Below are 19,949 nucleotides of genomic sequence, written 5' to 3'. Positions count from 1 at the left end.
GCTACCCTGGCATGCAGAGATGTGGTTGTGAGCCAGCCTCTCAACCTGGAAAGAGCCTACCACCCACTTTTATTTCCTCTGTGGTTGCTTTCCTGATGCTTTTAAATTGCTCAGTGGTGCTTGGGGGCATGCTCCTGCCTCCTCATATGAAACTTCAAAATTGCATGACTCCTTTCCTCATCAGCTTGTGAAAGGGATGACTTTGTGTCTTGCTCCTGGGGAGGCCTGAGGGTTTTACAACCCTTTTGAATAACATAGGTACCTCTTGAGCTTCCAGGATAGGTGGTGTTTAAGGTACAGCCTTCACAACTTTGTCTCCTATTAGGTTAGATGGCTTCGTGCTTACTATCCCAGTTATCTTAATTTCCATTATATACCCAAATTTATTGTAGCCATGCTCAAAATTCTCCTGTGAGTCCATTTTGTGCTTCTAGTCTCATATGGACTAGTAAATCTAAGAAAAGTGTAGATTTTGGGGGGTGAAGGCCAGAATTTGGCAAGACTGAGGTTTCCTTCAGGAGGAAGTCTTTATTTTGGGGTTAGAACACAATTTGAGCCTGGTTTGATTCAGTTGTCCAGCACAGGCATCTCGTCCTTCCTCAGATGCTTTACGACATCCACTGCATCTATGCTTGGCTAGCAGATGCAAGATGGCCAGAAGACCCATGTCCTGCTTGGACTAGCACCTACTGGGAAGGTGGGATATTTTAAGACAGCTCGGTACTATTTGCCTCTGCAACTGAACTGAGCCCAGTAGAGTCCTAAGACTATTGTTGTCTAGTCTGAATGTGGTTAGACTGAGAAGCGGGAGGAAGGGGTTGTTTTGTTGTTTTTCAAAGACATTTCAAAGAAAACCTGCTTTCTGTTTTATTTTCTTTATTGCGAGTGTATTTGCTACCTAGCCTGATCATTATAATTTTCATTTTGCAGCTGCCCCAGATTAAGTCTGGAAGGTTAGCTTGAGTTAATGGCTTTCTGGGAAGAGGGGGAGAAAGTTCATCTTCTGGTTTCTCTCATGCATATTAATAGTGGTGTGGAGCTGTGGGGCAAAAATTCATTACTGTTGGTTGTTAGCTGGTACGGAAATGCTGAGTGGTAGTGCCACTTATGGAGCTGAATTGGTTTTGGAGAAGAAGGAAAATTCTCTCTGGTAACTCATCCATATGATTTTATCTCCAGTAAATTGATTCCAGAATTGTGTTTAAATAGCCTCCATGAGAGATGTGCAGTGGTATTTGGTACAGATGATTTGCTGGTCCTAATTTTTTGAAGGGGGTTGTTAATCTGTGAAATCAATAAAATGAAAAATTTATAATAAAACCTGTTTAGATTTTAGAAGGCTAGAGTGTTAAATTTGTTATGTTTTATTTCCAGGAACAGTCTAATTTTGTCTCAGTTATACTTTCTCCCGCCCACATATACACGGTCTGACTCCTTGTACTGTATTGCTTTGTAATTGCACAGTGTTTTGCTTCAAGGATCATCTGTAGACTGTTGGTGACTCCTTCAGATAAAGATTTCATGTCGGACATTGGCATCTTCAGAAGCTTCTGGAAATAAGTCTGTAATCATCTCCCTAATAATTGATGGTGGCAGAGGAAATGAGAGCTGATATTCTGTAACCGTTTTTCCTACGTTTTTATTATTAAAGCATAAATGCCCTGTAGGACTGGAACACTTCCCTCACCCTCTCACAAGGCTGTGCTGCAGCAGAACTCTGTAATACCAATTACTGCAGGGACGGTTTGCCGTTCCAAATGAGATCATGATGGGGATGCTGGAAAACGAGTCTCTCTCAAAATGTGTTTCATGCTCTGAATACTTGAGAGATTTTGTTAAGTGTGCAGTACTTAGGTCTACAGGGTTTATGTTTTTAATTAGAGAAGGTGTTAAAAAATCCACTTACTATTTTGCATCTCTTGTATTCAAGAGGAAAATAGAAAATATTTCCTGATCTTGAAATATTCTGCGAATATGTTGCCTGTAGAACTGATTTGTATTTCTGCAACTAGATAATCTTACTACTTCTATTTTATTTTTTTTCCCAAAAGACAGGGAGAGATCACACATACTAGAGGCCTTAGAGGTATAGATAATCTGCTTGTCCATTTTTATACCGAGACAAAAAATGATTGGGGTCTGACTACTTACGCCTTTGTTTTACTGAGGTTTTGATTCATTATGACACAGACAGTATCATGTTGTCCTTTACTGAACTAAAAGTAAATCCGCCAAAAAAATCCTCTTTTGTTCTGCTGCTGAGGAACACTGTGGGCTGCCAAATCCTGGCAGTCTGAGTCACCACAATCGTAATAAAGTGTTTGTACTTCTGCGGTTGCTGTTATTCAGTGTCTTCTAATTTATTCATAAGGCAAAGGGACACCTACAGTTTAAAATACTACTTTTTAAAGAAATATTCCATGTTTATACTGAAATAACATTTGTCAAAAGAGAATTAAATACACACTGGTAACACTTCAAAGCTTCCAAGGAGCGAATGGTAATCTTTAACAATAAGAAATATGTATATATACATGTATTTAACAAATTCCATTTTGTGTGTAAGAGCAATGTTAGACTTCAAAAAATGATGGGATTATTTTAAACTCCTTACTGAACTCTGCTGTGTTGGCCATCTGATCTGACCTGATAATGATCTGATAACCAGGGAGACTGTTTCCTTCCTTAAAAAAAAAACCAAACAACCAACTTTTAAGGACAGAGACTCTGACTCTGGAAATGCTTATCTGTATTTTAACTGATGCGTAGGCTGTGACACAGCAAGCATAACTCATGTAATTAAATTCAGTTGTTTTCAGGATCACTCCCAAGCAAAGCAGTCAAATATTAAGCTGCAATATTCAAATAAAACTCAGAATGACTGCACATAAACAGCTGAGGGAAAGCAAGGTGGTTCTGAATCAACGATGGGTACCTGTAAGGCTGACAAATATGTTCCCTGACTCCACAGAAGATGTGTGCAGGTGTCCTGTGGGTGGCTGTGTGTACACTATGGTGGTCTGGCTGATGCGCCCTGTCGCCTGTGCTTGGGTAGGAGTTGGGAGTTCTTAGAAATTCTTGATCTCATCATCTGTGCATGGAGAGGAGATGGATTTCCTTATAATTTCTCAATTCTTTAGCTTTTTATGGGTAGGAGTCCTCATGATTTAGGCTTTTAACTCTAATATCTGTTATTGAGGCATAAACAATGATTTCTCTCTTTCTATTGATAAAAGAACAACAAGGCTTTCATTCCTTTTTTTGCCTGATACATAGGGAGTTCTGTATGTCACTTACCTTTCCCTAGCATTGAGTTAATGAAATTTCCACAGTTCTCTCAAAAAAAGCCAAATTTGGTAAGTCAGATCATTAGTAACTTTCCCTGACTCTGTCTTGTAGAGCTTCTGAAGAAGAGGAAGGTGGACTGAGCTGGGTGTGGGTAGTGGGCACTGGGGCGGACACGCATGGAAATTCATGCAGCAGAAAGTACTATAATTTTAATTGCTGCTATGCGTCATACTATCACTACAGCTGTTTCCCAAAGAAGAGGTTTGCATGCTATTGACAGGACACTCAAAGAAAGGAGGTGGTAGATAAGCAAATGCAAATATATTACATGCCCTCTATCCTTTAGTTTTTAATACATTCTCTAGTGACGAGTTCAGCGTGAAACACTTGGTGACATGTAATTATATATGCATTAAGTAAATGGCAGTTGATTCATGGTATCCTCTCTCAGGGTATATATTCTTAATGCACTGAGGTAGGCATGAGTGAGTAGTAGTACAGCTCTGAGCTTCTCGATTCATGTGGCAATGCAGTCCCGCTCGGGGTGCTGACTTCCTTTCTCCTTTTTTGCCCATAAAAGGAGAAAAGTGCTACCATATGACTCGCTTCAGAGAGAATCACAAGATGAGGATCGGGGCGGGGGGGTATTCAGGTAGCTTTGTTTCTTGCACATGGTACAAGACATTCTGCTTTCTGTATTTAATGTGATATTACTAGAGAGTATGTGGTAGTATTTCCTTCAACTGACATTGAAGTAAAACATTTAATTCTTCTCATAACATCTTTTTTTTTTTTTTTCTCTTCTGTATGGATGAGAGATTCTGAAGGGAAGTTGGATATAAATGAGTTTGGAAAGAAGATAAATATCCCAGTTCTTGGGGATTAGGCTGTCCTCCAAACCTGCAGACACTTTCCTGCTGGTGGTTAAAGAATGACTGTGTGTGGTATTCTCCCATCTTGTGCCAGTGGCTGTAGGTAGGCGTGCCTAAGTTTATTGCTTAATTTTGCACTGTTAAAAAGTTTCATCTCCAGTTTTCCAGAAAGCAGGCTATTCAGGTGATTCTCTGAAGACTTGCCCAGAAATCAAATCTGGACATCTTGGTGCCATTCCATGACAGGAGAAGTCCTTGAGCCCACTTGCTCTGCAGTCTCACAGTGTCTTTCAATGAACGGTAAAGCAAGAGTTGCCTGACTGACGTATTTTGACAAAAAGCATAGCCCTCCCACTGATGAGGGTCACATTTTCTCCATAGAGCGAAGGCAAGTAACAGCTCTAAGTAAGTTCCACCCAGCTTCTGCATGGGTTACTAGATGGTGTTCGATGGGCTCCTGATTCAGCATCGGAGTGTGCAGCCAGCACCAGGATGGTCTTGAACTGTCAGCTTCAACCATGCTGCCAGCTGATGTCCTGCATGTGCATTCAAAGCCATCTCTGAGTCAATGATTCACAGTATTGATTGGCTTGGGTTTAGTCAGCCTTGTACGTTCCCTTTACTTACTGATGCTGTGAAATGATTTGACATGGGGGCATGTAAATCAGCTGTCTCTCTTCTTGCTCAGTCCAACACAAGATGTTTTAGAAATCACAGCAGAATGGAGCTACCTGTGGAAACCAGACTTTTTTCTTTGACAACTGTGAAAAGTGGAGATCTTCAACCCAAACATTTACTTTCTTATGAAATGAAGCATTTTGTCAAGGAGTCCAAAGGGAGCTGGAGAAAATGAAGATCTTAGTAATGAGCAGTCATTTCCTAGCATCATCATTTTCTAGTAGGTATCCTGGGAACAGAGCAAAAGGACCATACTAATTCTGGATCTAAAGTCACTTTTTCTTTCAAGCTGGTTTATTATTTTTTTTCCACATCAGAACTAGGATGTAGGCCAAGATCTGTGAGAAACAGATGTCTGTCTCATGCCAGCAGTGTTGTTATCGCTGGGATTTAATATATTTGTTACTTCACTTATGTGGGAGGGTTTTTGTTGTGTTGTAGGTTTTTGGTTGTTTTTCTTGGAAGATCTGATAAGTGAGTTTTCTGGTTAATTGGAGTGATGGTCTTTAGTTGAGTGTTGATGTCACTGTTGGGGTAGATGTGTCATCTTTTCATCATTTTGAAAGACAAAAATTGTACCTGTAGTTCAAGGCACTATGATTAAAGTATTCCCAGGTAAATCAGGGTGTGGGAGTTCATAATCTGGGACTATTAGGTTGGAGCAGATGGTTATTAGGTGGACTCACTGGACCAGATTGGCAGCCAGTACTCCAACAGTTATAAATGGTTCATCAAGGTTTTACAGAATAATACGCAGTTTTGTCAATACTGTGGTGGGTTGGCCTTGTGGTGGGTTGGCCTTGGCTGGATGCCAGGTGCCCACCAAGCTGCTCTATCACTCCCCTCCTCAGCTGGACAGAGGGGAGAAAATATAATGAAAGGCTCGTGGGTCGAGATAAGGACAGGGAGAGATCACTCAGCAATTACCATCACAGGCAAAACAGACTCGACTTGGTGAAATTAGTTTAATTTATTGCCAATCAAATCAGAGTAGGATAATGAGAAATAGAAACAAATCTTAAAACACCTTCCCCCACTCCTTCCTTCTTCCTGGGCTTAACTTCACTCCCGATTTCTCTACCTCCTCCCCTCGAGCAGCGCAGGGGGACGGGGAATGGGGGTTGTGGTCAGTTCATCACACGTTGTCTCTGCCGCTCCTTCCTCCTCACACTCTTCCCCTGGTCCAGCATGGGGTCCCTCCCATGGGAGAGAGTCCTCCATGAACTTCTCCAACGTGAGTCCTTCCCACGGGCTGCAGTTCTTCATGAACTGCTCCAGTGTGGGTCCCTTCCATGGGGTGCAGTCCTTCAGGAACAGACTGCTCCAGCGTGGGTCCCCCGTGGGGTCGCAATTTCTGCCAGCAAATCTGTTCCAGCATGGGCACTCCACAGAGTCACAGCCTCCTTCAGGTGCATCCACCTGCTCCAGCTTGGGGTCCTCCACGGGCTGCAGGTGGATATCTGCTCCACCGTGGACCTCCATGGGCTGCAGGGGGACAGCCTGCCTCACCATGGTCTTCACCATGGGCCACAGGGGAATCTCTGCTCCAGCGCCTGGAGCACCTCCTCCCCCTCCTTCACTGACCTTGGTGTCTGCAGAGTTGTTTCTCTGACATATTCTCAGTCCTCTCTCCAGCTGCAATTGCTGCTGCACAGTAACTTTTCCCCCTTCTTAAATATGTTATCCCAGAGGCGCTACACCATCACTGATGGGCTCGGCCTTGGCCAGCGGTGGGTCCGTCTTGGAGCTGGCTGGCATTGGCTTTATCGGACATAGGGGAAGCTTCTGTCATCTTCTCATAGAAGCAACCCCTGTAGCCCCCTCCACTACCAAAACCTTGCCATGCAAACCCAATACACAATACCATTACATTTTTAAGACTACTTTAAGGTAAGCAGAGTTGGGAATGGAGCAGCATATAGTGAGATGATCTGTAGGTAAGCAGTTGTGAAAGGGGTGTATGTTTTTGTACTGTCAGTGTAATTTTTCAGTACCCTGTGACACTGCATAATCACATCTATACAAAGTTTTAAACACAGTGATTCTTGCTAAGTATAATATTTACATCCAAATTTGCACCTTGGTAGTTGTGTTTTCCTTTGGAAAATTTTTTATATGCCTCTGTTGTGTTTACGAAGACTTCTTGCTTGTGTTTCATTTTGTGCAAAATAAGGGTAAATGTTTTTGATTCAGGTTTGCATGAAATTTTTTAAAGTAAATAAGTTGGGATTTCTGACTTAGAAGAAAGAAACAAATTTGTGAAGACATATATAAGTTCGTGAATTATTGAAAAAAAACTACAGATTTGTTACTGAAATGCTAATCTTGTAAAGTGAATTTCTTCCTTGCCCACTACCCCGATGTGGGTAAAGTTTGGAGAAGCAGAGTCTCAGCTGCTGTGCATTGGGATGCTGTCAGCAGAGCTATGCCTGCTTTATACTAGCTAACGGTCAGGACCAATGTTCTACTGGTAGCAATCCAGGCTTGCTGAAATTAAGAAATCAGATGCTCATCTTCAGTCTGTCTGAACACATTAAAAAACTCCAAAACCTAGAGAGTGCAAATTTCCATGTGTGCTGCATATAATACATGTGGAAACACAAATGCTCAACTGTTACGTGTTTGTTTGGTTCTGTTCTCTCGGATTGAAAGCAACAACCACCTAGGTGAGGATGTGATATTAAAGCCAGAAGCTATAATGCCTGGAAAAGGTGACCTGTTAATTCTGAAATGCATTGGCTACTTATGGAATTAACTTCTAAAAATGATGTTCTCCAGAAGCAACTGGGTACTATAATCATGATGCATGTTTATAGTAGGAACTAAATAAGGAATGGATATGGCATGCAACAGTATTGTTACATTTTTAGTACTGTTAGTGACACAGTTTTGTCCTGTGCCAGCTAACACTCTCCCAGATAATGCCCAACAATAGTTCTGGGATTAGGAGAGATGATGGACCATTTCCAAAAGGCTGTTTGGATCTGACCAGGCTGTTTTGGAGGGATAGTATTTTAGTTGTACAGCCATGAGCTGTACCATGCTCGCTGGTTCCAAGCCCAGAGCGTGGCTATGTGCCCTGGTCTGTTTTATTTTCTGACATATATGTGGCCACAGATCCTGCTTTCCAGGAAGCTGGGATTCAGCAGCTTCTTTCGGAAGGCAATGACAGGATTATCTTTGTGTGCTTAGAAGGGTAGGAGAAAAAATTCTATCAAACTGGAAAGTGAGAAGCTGTGCCTGGAAAGCTGGAAAAATAATCCAGAGCAATTTAAAATCATAGAATAATTGAGTTTCATATTGTTTTTGTAAGAAAAGCCCCAGGGAATACACAGGTGTAATTGGCCATCTTGAAAGTGCTAGTTCAAAAAAAAAAAAAGAAGAATTATAGCCTGGCATTTTAAATCAAAATGAATAAATTAAATGTAAGCAGATGGCATCTACAGTGTGCTCAACCAGAGGATGTATATCCTGGCAGGAGTATAAAATTTATCCCTGTCCTAAGCTTTGCCTTCTGTTAACTAAAGGAGCTGTAACAACCTGCTAGCACAAACCTGAGTTGACATGATCTTTAGGTTTTCCCTGGAGAATCCCTGTCTCAAGCAGATGTTTCAGCCCTCTTCTAATTGTCTGATTGCCTTCTGTCAAGGAGGTGCAAGTCTAACTTTATATTTAGCGAAAACTGTAGGGTGGGGTGGGAGTGGGGTTGTGGGTTTTTTTTCCCTTCTTTAAGCAGTGTTAAAGCTATTAGCATCCTAATGACTTAACAGAGTCTGGTCCAACGGACAATTTACAGGTTGACTGTTGTCCATGGAGCGCTTCCATCTGTCTCACCACCTCTCTTCTACAGGAGATGAGGAATAACTGTTGGGATGGCATAGGCTGCCTGGTGAACTGGCCACACATCCCTCCACCTGGAAGGGGTCCAACTGCTCCCGGTCCCCGCGCAGACAGTGACGGGCCAAGTGCCATTCCTGGCCTGGGAATTCCTAGTGCGGTTTGAGGGTTGCGTGGGGAGAGAATCGAAGCTTGGGTCAGGATGCTCTAAGGATGAACTGCCCTGAATTACCTGTATTGCCATCGACATCTCTTGCATCCTTCTGCATAATATTTAAATAGTACCAGCTTGGTAGTAAAGGCTTTAATGAGCCTGTGCTTTTTCAGTACATACATTGATAAGTGTGTTCTGCTGCTGCTCCTTTTTTATTTTTTATATCTGAAATCAAAATATAGATTTGTCACTTCATTTTGGAACATATACTTTCTACTTTTTGAGTAAAGGACTCCTAAAACATGAAATAATATTGTGGTTGCATAGTTAGGATTCAGAGTCTGGCCTCTGACACACACTTCATCTTATTTAACTCTTCTGTTTCGCCTTTGAACTACAACATTATGTAGTCCATTCTGTAATGCAACTTCACTTAACTCTTTATTTGCAAGTAGAATTAATTTAGCATCTTTGTTATTTATGCTTTGTTGAATACTGATCATACAGCCTTAATTATTTCTTACACAGCAGGAAACTTTCAAAGTAGCAGCTGTGTTTTGCCTTAAGTCAAATTGGTTGTGGACTACGACTGCTCAAATCCCTGGGTGAATAATAAGCTTTACTCCCAGCAGGTCCCCCAGACTACTACGCTGAGGGTACTGAACTGACTTCTGTGTTTCATTGTATAAATGCATTTTAACTAGGGATAAATTGACTTACTGGATGTTACCAAAACAGTAAAAGAGAATTTTCTCTTCTGCATCAATATGTGATGGTTTGCTTCCTTGTTGACATCCTTCCCTTAAAGCAGCATTAAGGTTTTTGCTAAGGTTTCCAGAGTGTCTGTTTATTTTTGTCCATTTTTATCATGCTGGTGGTTAAGAAATGATTACTTTCCTTTCTTCCCGACTTGCGAATTCTCCTGAGAAGAGCGGTTGCTCATAAACATGTTTCTTCACCCCGTGTTTAGGTCAGAGTGCTGTAAGGAGTATCCTGCTATTTAGTTGTTTTATAAACATATTAAAGTGTTGTCCCTCTTCATTCCCCCCAGCTTTCCTATGGAAGACTCTGATATCAATCTTGGACTGTTTATCTCCACTTTTAAAGGAATATTCCTTTTTAAAGATGCAAAACTGGAAATTTGAAGCTCTTTCAGTCAGAGTAGTTTATCCTCTTTCTCTCCCATAGCACATGCTTTCCCACTCGACAGCATCTCTCTCAGTCCAATGTCTTACCTCAATGAGCTTGCCTTGAAGCCTGTTCCACGCAGTTATTGCTTGCAGAACAAGAAGTGCTTCCTGGCTTCTGTTCGTAGTCTTTTTTTAATGCCCATTTCATACCCGTTCATCATATTAACTCTATGAATTTGACTGACTTTGTTTTTACATCTTATTTGAGATTGTTTTAGTTTGTTTTTGCTTTAGACTGAAAAGAAATTTGGATATCTGGGATAAATTTCAAAAAAGGTTAAAAAGCAGGCTTCCAGAATGTAATGCATATTTTGTTAAAAATCTAATTCAGTGCTAGCTACTACTTAAGTTGTGCTTAGGATAGCTATTCTGTATAAGTTGCAAAGTTTTTGTAATTTCATGATTCAGCTGAACAGGAGATACTCCTTGATAGTTGCTGGTTTTTTGTTTCCAAAATTTAGTTTTTCTATATAAAAATGTGTTTTGACTTCCAAAGTAACTGTGCTATAGTCTACTTCCCAGCCAGTCTGTAAGCTTTTTGTGAGTGTATTTTGCACCTGTTACATGAGAGCTTATTGTTGCCAGCACTGTTAATTTTCTCCAAATAGGCCAAGTTATGTAACAGAACAAACTGGTCTAACATAAAAATATGGAAATTACGAATATCATTCAAGAAAATTCTCATTGACCTTTCTTTTGGTCTATGTTAGATCTCAAGATTTTTAATTAGCTCACTAGGCTTATGTGCTCTGATGAACATACAGTTTTTTAAAGCAATCCAGTTGTCTTGTTTTGCAATATACAAATCCTAAAGTTTCTATCAAATGTATTTTATCTTCTGTTCTTGCATCTACTTCACAACTTTTACGCTATTCCATTTCTTACAGCAATCTTTTATTTTTATTCCATAGAGTTTTAGCCTGGATTTTTTTCTGTCCCACTTGCAATCAGTTTAAGGTTTTCCGGCAATTTTTTACCATAATTAAACTTGTAAGTCTTGTTCTATAATTATTAATTTTCCTGAAACACATTTCTGTTCAAATACTTCTGTAGAATTTGATGAGATAGGTCCTGTGCATTTGAAGGGAATGAAGTAGTTGTTCACTCTCAAATTATGATCTTTGTAGTCATATTTCCATTTAATACTTCCAGAAAGAAGTGGAAATTTAGTACTTTTTTTCCCTTACTAAGGTCTTTTTACTTATGTTTTCTTTCTTGTGATAATGGGTCGTGAATTCAATTGAACTGTGTTACCTGTTGCTTCAGTGACTAGGAACTGAACTTTTCACATTGATGAACTCCTTCTGGAGTGGATCAAATAAATGGATCAGGTCATGGCTCAAATAAATACAGTTCTGTAGGTATCTGCTTTGGTAAGAGATACTTAATTGATTAATTAATATATTTAAGGTATTTAGCTAACAAATACTTTCCTCCCCTTTCTCAAACTGACATCAGGTCTTTTTTCATGTTGTGACATTCCTCCAAAGCCAGCTGATGTTATGTCAGCGTAGTCTGTGCTAGACTTGCCCTTTCAAAGCTAAATTCCACCTTTTTCCTAAATTTCACAGTCCTCTTTGTTTACCTGCAGTGTTTCCGTTGCTGTTCTTTCCAGTCTCTTCTTTCCACCTGTAATCCTTTCTCATCATTTTCATCCATTCTGTTCTACCACCTTCACTTTCTCTCATTCTTGGTAGTAAATCTGCTTTGGTTTCTGTTTAACATGAATCTTGCTGCATTGTTGCTGAACCACTCTTTCCAGTTAACCTTAATTACATGAAGCTTGGAAAATACCTAAATGCTTAGTAGCTTGGCAGTTAACATGGTCCAATAAGTGGGATACCCCTTTGAAACTTTCTCAAGGATGCTCATTTAATTAGTGCTGGCGTTCCTGAGTCCTTCAGACTTGTCATTTTTGTTGTTGTTGGGTCAAGAGGGAAGGGGTCATGTTTTCATATATCTTCAACCAGTAAATGCTGTAGAAAACGACGGTATCTAGAGCTGGTTTTTGCAACCCAGTAGGGCTGGAAGGTCAGAAGTTTTCTCTTACTACATCACTGCTCCGTAGGAAATGGTGGTTTTCTGGGTTCTGTGAGGTGCTTTCAGTCCTTTCCCTGTCCTGAGGTGTTCCTGCTTTGCCCATTCTCTGATGCCTCCTTCCCGGCTTCTTTCCCACGTAAGCTGCATAACTCTCTGGAGTTAACTAAGCGTCCTAAACACGGTAACGGTAGCGCACTATCCTGATGCACTATACTGTGAGATTAATTGACCTTTTGCTCTGGCCATAACACACAGTAGAAGATACCTTGCAGCAGTACTCATTGCTTTAAAAAAAAAAAAGGGAAATTAGTATGTTTTGAAGGCATTTAAGTAACTTTTCTGATTTTTATTTAGTAATTAAAAGTTTCATTAATAACAATTCTTTTAAACAAATTTTAAAATCCACAGATTGCAGCCTCTATCTAATTATCGGGAAGGCTCTGGATCATCTTCAACAAGGTAAGAGTCAACTCCGGTACTTTCTGTCTTGCACAGAACAGCTGTCTAGCAGATTCGAACATCATAAATGATAAATGAATACTCAGCCTCCCTTGGATGTCATCCTGTTATGTAGTTTTACTGTTGCACCCAACTGATGCTTTCAAAATGCTATCTGGCCATAATGTTCTTACATTGAGGTTTTTATTTGTTTGCTTTTCTTATTATAGAACAACAACTGAGAATTCTTCTTCCCATGTACTTTTTTCATTTACTCCACTGTTTGTTTTGAATCATTTCAGCATTATTGTTCTGGTCTGTGTAAACCCTTGGGACAGAATTGGCTTAGGCAGAGAACGGGATTTGTTCTCATCCCTTTTGAAGTCCTAATTCTGTGATTTTTTTTCTTATTTTTTTTTTTTTTTTAGGCCTTCTACTGCCTTCCCCCCCCCCCCCCCCCCGCAAATCTTGACCATGTTCCCATCAAACTCGCTGAAATATAAGTTCTAAACACCCTCCATTGCTACAGAACTGGAGAGAATTTGCAGCCAGCAGCAAAATAAAGCAATGCTGAAAATAGACTTTTTTCCCCTAGAGAAAGGGAGTTCCCTGACTTGACCAGCTACTAATTGGTACAAAGGTTTGTTTACACAGAGGAGCTATTCCTAATTAGTTCCCTATGTGGGTGCTCTACTTGGGAAATTAGTGTTACATTCTGATTTAATTTAATCTGCTGTTATAATGAATTGTTATAATTTGCAGTAAGGAACATATTTTTAGAAGAAAAAAAAAAATCTGCACCGCACCACCCTGAGTTTCAAAAGATAATTCCTCTTTAGGCAGTGATCAAGCACTCTTATGATTTTGAAATTAAATGAATAAAAATACATCATTAGATTAGAACCAGCTTTTAGTCATGTATTTATAAATATAGCTGCAGAAACACAACCATGTGTTTTTCAAGGCCAAAACTTAATTCATCTGATTTATGGACCTGATGACTCGACCTCTGTTTTTCTGTAGTCGTGAGGATAGTGAACCAGAATATTTGGGAAGAGTGTTTGTGGAGTTATATTAGCATTGTTGACGTTATGGATGAAATGGAAGTTCACTTCCAAGCTTTTCTGTAGCGGATTTCTTTTTCTTAAGTTGACTTCACCTTTGTTCTGGGAGCAAACTTGCATCTCTAAGTTATTTTATTTAGAGAGTTGAAAAAGTAACATAAGAATAGCTGTCCCTACAGATCCTTATGAAGGACCTGGTGCCCTTGTTTTTCTCTCAGCCTCCCCCCCCCCCCCCCCAACACTTGCAGAATGAAATGATCACTGTTAGGCATTTAAATTACATTATTTATTTCAGTAGTTTCAAAAGATGGGCAACTTCATTTCTGAACTTAGAACAGCTTTAAGCGGACTTCTTTTAATGTAAATATTGTTTTAAATAAATACAGCCTTTATAAGAAATTGCTAAATGTTTTGGAAATGTATTTGCATTTTCATTATTTCATTTTTATTTCTTTTAATTCTTAATATAATGTATACCAGTACCAGTGAACATTATTTTCCTTTGGCTGTACCAGTCTTGGCAACAGCTCGTTATAAAATCCAAATTAAATTGATTCTGTTCTGCAGAATTATATGGGATAAAATTTAGTTTAAGTACCTGATCATTTCAACCTAGCAGCATTTTTGAATGGTATTACTTCAAAAATTTTTGGATGTTACAAATTTCACTTTGAAATGAATAATTTCCGTTGTCCATGGATATTTCCTTTTTAAACTAGAAAGTTTTGTCTGAAAATTGAGAGAGGGCAAAGAACAGTGATCCCAAGTATAATCTTGAATGTTTTTCGTGACAGACGGACATTGAATGTTTAGCATCACCTCTTTGGATTTTTGAATGTGAATTGGAACCACTGTATTTCTAGGTAAGACATAACCAAGTGTTTGTGTTAAGTACCCACTTTCTTTTGTACATGAATTGTGAGAAAGCTAAAGAGTGCAATATGCTGGACTTTTGTACAGAGTGTTTACGTCTTTGTTGAATGAGACCAGTGTTATTTGAGATTTTAAATAACAACAGTTCAGTTGTCCTAATTTTTTTATATTCCCTGAGAGAAACCACACCAGCAACTCTGCATGGTCTATCTATGTACGGGATTTAATTTCATGATCGGGTGCATAGTTGTTTGATTAGCTTGTTGCCATTCAAAGTGGTAGTTCAGTTCTGTCTGTCCCTTCTCTTGCGTCAACACCTGTACTCGTCCAGGATGTGCTGATTTAGGGAATTTGCTGCTGAAAATCTACCGGATTGCAAAGTCTTCTTGGAGGATTACTTTTCTGTCAGTTAGGCCTCTGCATCAGCTCGCTGTGGACTCAAACAAGTACTGGTGTCGACACAAGGAAATCAGTGCCAGTACATGCAGCACAGATTGTGTTATTGGCTTTAAACTTCTTGCTTCTCTCTGCTCCAAGAAAAGGTTTGATACATGAGGAAGACTACGAAGGGGTTGTGAACAGCTGCAGACTTCAATATCTGAGGAGGAGGCAGAGGGTGATGGAGAAGAGCTAGAAGATTTTGATCTGTAGATGTAATTACAAGAGAATTTGTCACTGAAGATTACCTTCTTTTTCTTAGTGAAATACTAGAGGTCGTGCCAATTTGGCTACTCGTGTTTACCACATAGATTATAGGGAACAGAAGGGAGATCTCAGTGTCACACTTCATATGCGGCTGAGCTGTGGTCAGCACTGCGCCGGGGCTCCAGGGCTACAAGTCGCATACACCAGTGCTGGTGGTTCTGACCCAAAGACACTGCTGTTTGCCAGCCATTTCTGGACTGCTGGGAAACGTGAAGCAGCCATGTTGAGCTGGGCGGTTGCAGCACGTAACACTTAAAATCTGAAAGGGAATAATATCTTTCTTTATTGTGGGAAGTAAGGCCGTGCGAGATGGTAACTTTCATCCAGTGGCTTCTTGGAGAGAGGGAAAACGTTGAGTACGGAGAGGACTCTTTAAGCTAACCCTACTTCAGTAACAGTGAATGCTGTCATTAATTCAGGTGCCGTGAGAGGCATCCAGCAAGCAATGCTGTGGGCAAATGACCACAAAAACTTCAATTTGTTGCAGGTAAAAACAAGCCCAACATGGCAGCAGCCTGACTGGCTTTCTATCAAAGCAGGTTTGCAGTACCCAAGTGAACCCAGCGATCTCAGTGGCAGTCTGTCAAAGTAAAGATGTTTGCTAATCATCTGGATATTTGTTCAAAAGAAATAAAGGTGCCTGCAGAGGAGTTTGGAAGGTGTAGAGATTCATTAATTTAAGGCCACAAAGGATTCTGGTGAATGTGGAACCGGCATAGTTGAAAGACAGCAATATTGCTGTTTCATTTCACTGGATGGGCAAAGAAACCCAAGTCCAAGAGAGGAGGTGGATGTGAGGGGTGGAAGGAAAGACTTATTAAGATTAAAGGCTATAATCATAGCTTTGACAATTTCTGCAGTGTACGAAATTACTCTTCTCTACCTTGTAAATGAATGATGTGATACTTGTAAAGACTGTATACTTAACCAGTGAAGCTGCTTTGTGTATTTTAGTTTTACACTTTACTTTCTCCTTTAAAAGGCCTTTCAGCCTTCTGTTTTGTTACAGTTGAATGGAATTTAAAATAGGAATTATGTGTATGACATACCTATTAAATTTTATAAAGATAGCTTTTCAACTAAAATTTAAGGCCCATTCTACTTTTTAAATGAAGGACAATCTTTGTGAGCTGGAGTGGAGAGGATCTCAAAAGTGAGTGCTTTGCATGGGCTTAACCACCCTAGTGGGGGGGACAGAGATGAGCTGAAGGGAGATCTTTGAGGCAGGACAAGTAGAGTGAAAAGGAAGAATAAAAGGAAAAATGGTAAGAATGGAGACGAAGACTCTAACATGTCAGAAGAAACAGGAAATGATGAGAAACAAGGAGGTGTGAGATGAGGAAATAGAGATTTGCTAAATTAGGGATTCTTTTACATTTAGTCCATAGAAAGTTAATATTACTACAGCGTAGTTCACTGTTTTTATTAATTCCATTGGTAGGAAATAATAAACTGGTAGGAACTATAACTGGTAGGAAAAATTTTTAGTAATTTTCTTTACCTGATAAATTTTTGAAGTCCTAACTGTTTGCTATTAGAGACCCTTTACAGATATTAAGACAAATTATTTTTTTCAAAATGTAGCCCTTAAATATGCCTTTTATGACCTTAAAGATTGACTCTTTCAGAAGACTGTGACAAAATACGGACTGTAGAAGCATCTGAACAATTTTTTTTCTAAAAGAAAAGGTTCTGAAAATCAAATCTTAATATGACAGTGACAAGCCAATAATAATTTCTAAATACTAATGCAGCAGAAACAATTCTTTGTGCTTATAGCTGTGAGCTGTTTGAGCTGTGCTGAAAGTCTTACATGATAAGGTTGTTCATTTCTCTTAGCGCAAAGAGAAAGATTGAATCTCATAGGCTGTTTTTAAAATGACCAATATCCCTTACAACTGTTTTGAAAAGTATGACATGAAATACTGTTTTAATTCTCTAGAATTTGAATTTTCTTATCAGATTAAATATTTGTATAACTGTTTACAGAAATGGTTTTGTGCGTACATATGCATGTGTATGGGGATCTGTTAATGTTGATTTTTAAATGACCTTAGGGGGCAGGAGAACGTGGGGTGGGAAGAGAGTAAACTATTTTTCATTTTCAATTGCCTGTTTTCTAAGAATACATAGGAAAGTTTCTTAATTAAATACTATGATAGTAAACGTAAGTTGAAAGATGAACTATGATGATATTATTCAGGTCTTCGGATGGTAAGTGTATTCTTAAAACAGTAACTGGTTGACAAGAAATAGGCATTTTCTACCAAAACTAGAGTGAGCTGTTAAGATGAAGTTAGCAATGCAGGGAGAGCAACATCAAACATTTAACCTAATTCAGACAATTAAGTTGGGTGCCTAGAGTACATTTGGGAAGCTTCACTAACTGCATAAGGAGTCTGGATTGATGCTTAGGTGCCAGAATTAATATCTAAAGCTGAATCTCTGGAGTGAATTTGTACTTCACATGCAAATGTGTCCTTAGGTATCACCTCAGGCCATGATAACTTTTACTAACTTCTCAGCTACCTTGATAAAGTGAGGAGCAGTGTGGTCGTAGAACTTCAGAATGCATTTTAGACATTTTTTAGAAAATAATTCAAAGTTCAGAAACAAGGTGATAATGTTTCATCTCTGTTACTGTGCAATCTTTGAGAGATTGTTCTTTTTTTATGCTTGCAGAATATCTTGTACAGGCGTGTTCTGTACTGTCGTGAGGAGTACCATGTAATGACGTTTTCAACACAGATTACTAGTTAATTCATTGCCAGGTGTTTTACAGATGTAATGCATAAATGTGTTTCAGAGAGAAATGTGAAGAAAGGTACTGTGGTAACTAGTTGGTTGCCTTGCGTTGTTGGCCAGATGTGTCTTCCAAAGAAGTGGGCATACTCTCAATCTGGAATTCAGCTTTAGGCCTGATTTTGATCTGTAGTGCTAGACTGTGACTCAGAGCCTAAAATTAAAATGCTTTTCCTGAATTTTGCACCCTCAAAGGAGGATGGTTTCCTGGCAGGTGTTAATGATGAGGTGTTTGCTAATTTACAGCAGTGAAACTTCATGAAGTTCTTGAAATTAAGGGTAGAGTTTTTGAAAAGTAGCAAAAGACACAGACTCTATTGACTTCTCCTGAAACAAAGGCTCTAATTTTTCACCAATAGCATAAAGTAAGGCTTTCTATTATCTTTTTGTTTAATAAAAAATTCTTTCAAAGAGATTTTTCTTTCATGAAAAAAATTGCAAACTTTTTTTTTTTTTGCAATGTTCACCTTCATTAACACAACTTGCTGACTTCCTTCCTCAGCTGCAGTTCTTCCTACACTCAGAGGTCAGAAAAGAGCAAGATCAACAAGCCACACATCTGGCTGTCTCTCTTTCCAACTGGAACAAAGAAACAATTTTTTTAATGGCTTTTTGAGTTAATTGTAAACAATTTGGTTTTGGAGTCGCTGACTTGCAGCAAATGTTTGTCGTAGGCGGATGTAGGGAAAAAGGACTATGTCCTAATGCAATTCCTCTGTGGCCAGTGAGGGAAAAAAAAAAAATCACTTAAAAAAAAAAAAAGGAATGTCTTGATCCTTGTAGCATTGAAGCATGTTCAGAATTTTGAGTGCATGTATATGACATTTCACAAGCTTAAAATTTATGCTTTGACGAGGCAGTGAGACAAAAGTAGTTGCTCATTTCATTTTCCTATACTCTTGTATAGAGTAATATTGATTTTTTTCCCCTTTATTTTCAGTAGCTGTTTATGTATGAACAAATTGACAGTGATAAAAGACCAGAGACAAACAATAGGAATGGGGGGAAGAAACCCTATTTTAAAATGAGAGTTCTGTTCTAATACTTTTTTCTTGTATTTATACTGCTCCTAAATGCTTTGTTCCACTAAACATTTCTCAAAAAACTATATTTACAGTCATTAATCCTTAAGTAACATTTTGAAAACTAATCCTTAAATAATTAGTGAAATGTAGTACTTTTCTTACTTTCCCAATGATTGTAATTTTTTAAATACCTTCTAGCATCAGTTTATCTAATCTATTAGATTTACTTTTTTTTGAAGTGTTTTATCTAAAGTAAATATGTGGTGTGACTTTTGGTACTTTCAACACTTCACAACAGGAAATACTAGAATTGTTGATGTACCGCACTTCTGAAACCCCAGCTACTTTTAAAATACCTTATTATACCTTTATGTGTCTAATTTGAGCTCATATTACTCCGATATTTTGGTTGCTTTGTTTAATATGTCTATCATGATCGTTCTATTTCTAACCTGACCATCCTGCTAAATACTTGCGAATGTCTCGCTGTGAAAAGTAAATTGGTAGTGCTGGTTTACTAATACATTTGACTGTTTGGAACGATGCCTAAATTTATGACAAACTTGAATAAAATGAATCATCCAAAGAAAATGTTTTCCATCAATTTGTTTGTAGGAGGTAAAATGCACTGTACGATGATTATTTTTTGTCAAATCTAGGTGTTTGAGTTGATAATGCCACTTAGTGGATAACAGCCTTAACTGCAGCCTTTTTTCAAAACCAAATCAGGTGGCAGACAGCTATCTGGATTTATATTGGAGTTCTCCTCCTGGCTAGAATATGCTGATCATAGCATGTTTTCAAAGAACCTTTTCTTATCAACACCATTTTAGGAAGTTTATGATAGCCAATTCAGTTTCTGGATGAAGTGCATTAAAATGTAGGAATCATTTATTACAGAATTTTAAACTACTTATAGGAAAATAAGGATCTTATTTGCATATTTAATTTGATTGGAAAGATTAAACAACAGTCTTGGCCTT

The 19,949-nt window shown here is 38.8% G+C and overlaps 1 protein-coding gene across 3 annotated transcripts in view; it reads left to right on the top strand.

Annotated features, from left to right (window-relative positions):
• The window catches only part of CYRIA (CYFIP related Rac1 interactor A), a 58,553-nt gene that overhangs the window by 5,148 nt on the left and 33,456 nt on the right, over positions 1 to 19,949 (top strand). For all 3 annotated transcript variants that reach the window (XM_050894081.1, XM_050894082.1, XM_050894085.1), the window contains exons 2-3: positions 12,468 to 12,518; positions 14,356 to 14,424. The gene's annotated coding sequence lies outside the window, so the exon portion shown is untranslated. The remainder of the gene's footprint in view (positions 1 to 12,467; positions 12,519 to 14,355; positions 14,425 to 19,949) is intronic.

Source organism: Gymnogyps californianus, chromosome 3, assembly GCF_018139145.2.
Source record: "Gymnogyps californianus isolate 813 chromosome 3, ASM1813914v2, whole genome shotgun sequence".
In the NCBI taxonomy this organism is placed as follows: domain Eukaryota; kingdom Metazoa; phylum Chordata; class Aves; order Accipitriformes; family Cathartidae; genus Gymnogyps; species Gymnogyps californianus.
The sequence above is the reverse complement of the archived record's forward strand: the minus strand, read 5'-3'. Positions and strand labels throughout refer to the sequence as shown.